The following is a 4,568-nucleotide window of genomic DNA, read 5'->3' on the forward strand; positions in this document are numbered from 1 at the left end:
AAACAAACCGCTCCCTGGAAAGACTTAAGTTTTTTAACACAGAGAACATGAATAATTTGATATTGATAGCACCCTCCAGTATCGTTCTCCAGGTGTCCAAGCTGCCTAATTAAAATGTGAGTATATGGTCACAAGGGGAATAGGCTGAAATACATAAGGATCTGCCAATAAAGTGTTTAAAGCCGATACATAAGTTGTTGAAAGGGCTTCTGGTTCCCTTCAAAGTAATAGAGTCCTGGTGGTGGTGTGGATTTATTAACACCTGGATGAGAGCCTTTCACTCAACAGTGACATCTCTGTCACGGATTCCCCAAGCGATTACATTTGGAGCAGCTTATCCAAGCATAACATCAGGATTAACCTGCCAGTTAGGTTAAACAGCGAGCAGTTTGTTTACCTGGGCATTTCACGTACCCAATCTGGTGTGAAAAAAGAAATGCGGTAGATATGGTTCATACTCTGAACCTCGATCTACGCAAGGATTGCTGTTGACTTGGAGGCAAGCTTCTGCTTCAAGGTGCTCCAGATAAGCATGAATAATCATTTAATGTCTGGAAAATATAGGTAGATATACTCTTTTGGCTCTGAATCATTGCATGTAACTGACCAGGCACCATCTGAACTCAGATGCGTTAAAAAAAAAAAAAAATTAAAAAAATCCAGCTCTTCCTGTTGTTAAACTTACCAGCCTAAAGCTTTTGCACATCACTGAGCCCAATTGTGTTACTGCAGTCAACCATGTCATACAATCCTGCATGAGAACACATTGCGCTGTTTCTAGAACGAGATAGGTCACTGCCCACCCTTCCCCACTGGACAGCCAGTCCAAAGCCTCACAGGTTTGACAGACAATAACTTAAATTTGGTATTTAGACTACTTTTATTAACATAATTCTTTTCTTATGTCAGTCTTGGGTTTTTTTTTTTTTTGTTTTGTTTTGTTTTTTATTCAAGTAACACCTATTCCACTCTGGCTTTTATTTTTCTGCTCTGTTGCTAAACAGCAATAGTATTAACCCAAACATTAATATTTTAAAGGATTTAATGCCATACAGGGTCTTCATTTTAGTCTGTATTCAGTGCAGTGTTCAGACTGCATGGAAAATTTTAGTTATCCACGCCAGACCAAGTTTACTGAAAAAAAACCAAACAAACCAACACGCACTCCCCCCTTAAAAATAACCAGACATTTTAACTATACAAGATGGCATAGCCAATACACTTGGGGACTTAAAAACTTTGTTAAGCCTTTTGTCTTGTAACAACTGACAAAATGGGGAAGATCAGAAGTAGACATGATCCTCATGTCAGTGAACACCCTTCTTAACGTTGCAGTCTCGGGGGACTGCTAAACTCCTTTGCACCTTCTCATAAACAAAGAATGTACCTGTTTAGCTTAGGTGACAAACTCGCATCAGAGACCAAAAGGAGCACATCTTGCAGGAAGGTTTTGGCCCCCTGAATAAATAGCACCTCTCAGTCTCAGATTATGAATAATGCCATTGTGATAAAGCTGCCAAATGTTTTATGTCATAGCTTTTGTTTACATTTTCCAGATGTGCCCAGAAGGCACGTGTTTTATATATACAAATATAATATTTAGGAAAGCAGCCCCACCAGTTCCTACAGCTGAACAGGCTGCACTGCTGGAGACACCAGCCTCTGCCCAACAGAGCCGTAGGAGATCCATTTTTGCTTCACAATAAACTCTACCTGCTGAGCTGAGGAGCAGCCTCCGAACCTCCACACAACAGAAGCTGAAGGCAAAAAGTGATGGCTTAACACAGAAAACGGTAACACCACGGCAGATGATAACTTCTGCAAGGCACAAGTAAGAATATCAAACTGCACACCAGCTTTCAGCTGACAACTAAAAGACCAAACTGATAAGAAAGGTTTTCATGCTGTCATATATAAGGTAATTCTAGCTGAACAGTTTTATTCTCACCCTATTCTTTACAGTATTCATATTCAGGGCAGCTATTCTCTGGGATAGCTGATGTTGACAGATAAGTTAGCTTGAACTGCCAGCTGAACTAAAGGCAAAATGGAAATTTTCCTTTTTTGTGTCTCATGACTTGATTGTAGTTACAGAATAGTTTCTTTTTTTGGCTAATTAATAACAGATTTATAATTGATAACAGATGTGTCAAAAGGTCTGTTACAATTCCTGATTTAATAGCAACACGAAGACAAAAGAGTAATTGGTGAACGTGATTGTGTTCAAGAAACGGTGAGAAAGGGTTTACTGACTCTCAATTTTGTCCAAGCCCTTTGTAGTCCAAATGACCAGACCTTCCTACAACCTTCTGCAGTATTAGAGCACCACCACAATGGCAGAACTATCCGACCACATTGATTATTAAGCTGAGGCAAGATTAGGTAGTCCTACTTTTCTAGTCATGTAAAATACTATGCATAAAGCATCACCATTAGTCCCAAGTTTAGAATATTAAATATGATTTTAAATATTGACAATACAATTTGTAAAAATGCACGCAGTGATATTCATTCAGCATAATTTCAAACACAGCTAGTTTCAATCTGGCATTCCGAAACAGTCATGCAAGTTTATCAACTGAGACTTCCCTGTCCTTTATCTTTTTTAATCAGCATTGCAAGATATCCCTTCTCATTCTCTTGTCCCAGAAAAGTCCTTTCCTGCAAACACTCTCATCCCATCTTACTTGTGACTCTCCCTTATTTCTTTATGAACTCCCTTACTGAGGAATAACAAGCTGCAAGTGGTATCAAAAAATCACTGCCCGAGAATCAAAGTGCATCTGTCAGCCTCTGTGATTCTTATACCCCGCTGAGTAAATCCTCTGAAGCTACTTGCTGTTGGAAAAATAAAGTCAGATAAATTTACAATAATATTTTTTTAACAGTTTATTTGTGCAAACGAGAAGTATGGACACTAAAACCCCAAACTGAAAGTGCTGATTTATAGCATGAAATAGGAAGTTAGCTCCTTCCTCATTACTTCAGTCTTAAGTTCTTGGCTTGAATTATACATAAAGTTTTGGTTTTGAAGATAATATTTTTTTTCTTTTTCTAAAGAAGAAAAAGAATCCATATTGTGCCAAATGGAAATAAAACAGGAGGTATACTGACATCCCTTTGAATTTTCAGAAGACGGTTTTACTGATTTTGGAAAGGTTAACTGAAAATGTATTTGTTTTCAGATGTGTGAGTGGCTTTCAAACACAGAAATCTTACTAATTTTTGCGTGACATGAGTATCTCCCCCACACGTACATAGTCTCCAGCCTATTTTAACACAATACAACTGGTTTTGCAAGCCAAAAAAGATGATGAGAATCACACATTACTTGCATTGCTAGTCATAGTGAAATTCAATAAAAGCCGTTTTCTTCAAATAAAGCGCTTTTCTCTTTTAAGAACATAAATATGTAAACCTTTAACAAGACTTACCTTACAAAGATAGTTTTGTCATTAGAGTTTTAATGTAAAACTTAAGTGTTTCAACTCACCCTCCTCTAGTTTTAGTTCTGCTTCCATTACGAGTCTCATTTGAAAACACACAAACAAACAAAAACCAGAAAAAAACCACTCTAAGCCAGTCTGAAACAATCAGGCCCAACTGTTAAATCAGATTACTGCCGGCAGTTAAGTGTTTCTTCATGAATGTAGGTAAGCATTACCATGTCTGAGTTACCTATTGGCCAAAACACAAAGGATCAGATCTAGGAAGTGTGTTTGAAAATGGAAGAGGTTTTTGGGTTTTGTTTGTTTGTTTCTGTAAAGAACCATGGCAATTAGTTCACTCTTTATAGGATGTTCTTTATACTGAAATTGGAATATTACTGTGAAAGGGGATTTGATTTTCATAAGAGTTTTCCAGGAAAATATTACAATTTTCTTCAATACATAACAACTGTCACTGAACTTATCAAATAGCTAGATTACAGCGAATAACTGAATGGTGAACCTAGTTCAGACTAGCACCTTTAAATAACTGTGATGCCCTTTGTCTCGTTGCAATGTTTCTTCACAAATATAGTATTACAAAAAAAAAGTGTTAGAAATATTTATTGGCTCTGTTTGAAGAGCAGGTATTTTCCAAAATCATGCTGGGCAGTTATCAGTAATTAGATATACATGATAAAATAAGCGGAAGAGAGTTAAGGATTTCACTCTCCACTTAAATCAGACAGTTATGAACACACTGAGGAATTCTAGTTAACCTAGATTATTAAGAATTTCAGAGCTGTGTTCAATTCAAAACTTACTGTAGAGATGAATGGACATGTAGTTTTAACAAAGGACTTCTGCTTGAAAGCCAATTCCGTTACTCCATGAATCAGAATGTCCCAATGCTACAGACTAATTAAAATGTTACTGCTTAAATTGCAAATATACTACCACTATGAGAGATGCCTGCCATTATTCCATATTAAAAAGGTAACAGAACGTTTCTGCTTTACAGTTTTTTTTGTGTGTATATAGTTCAAGTTAGACTAAAACCTGGTCGCACCCACCCCTAAGAATTTCTGATTATTCAATCCAAATATTCTCTATTATTAAAATAAACAGAACTATACCACA

Source organism: Chroicocephalus ridibundus, chromosome 5 (genome assembly GCF_963924245.1).
Source record: "Chroicocephalus ridibundus chromosome 5, bChrRid1.1, whole genome shotgun sequence".
In the NCBI taxonomy this organism is placed as follows: Eukaryota; Metazoa; Chordata; class Aves; order Charadriiformes; family Laridae; genus Chroicocephalus; species Chroicocephalus ridibundus.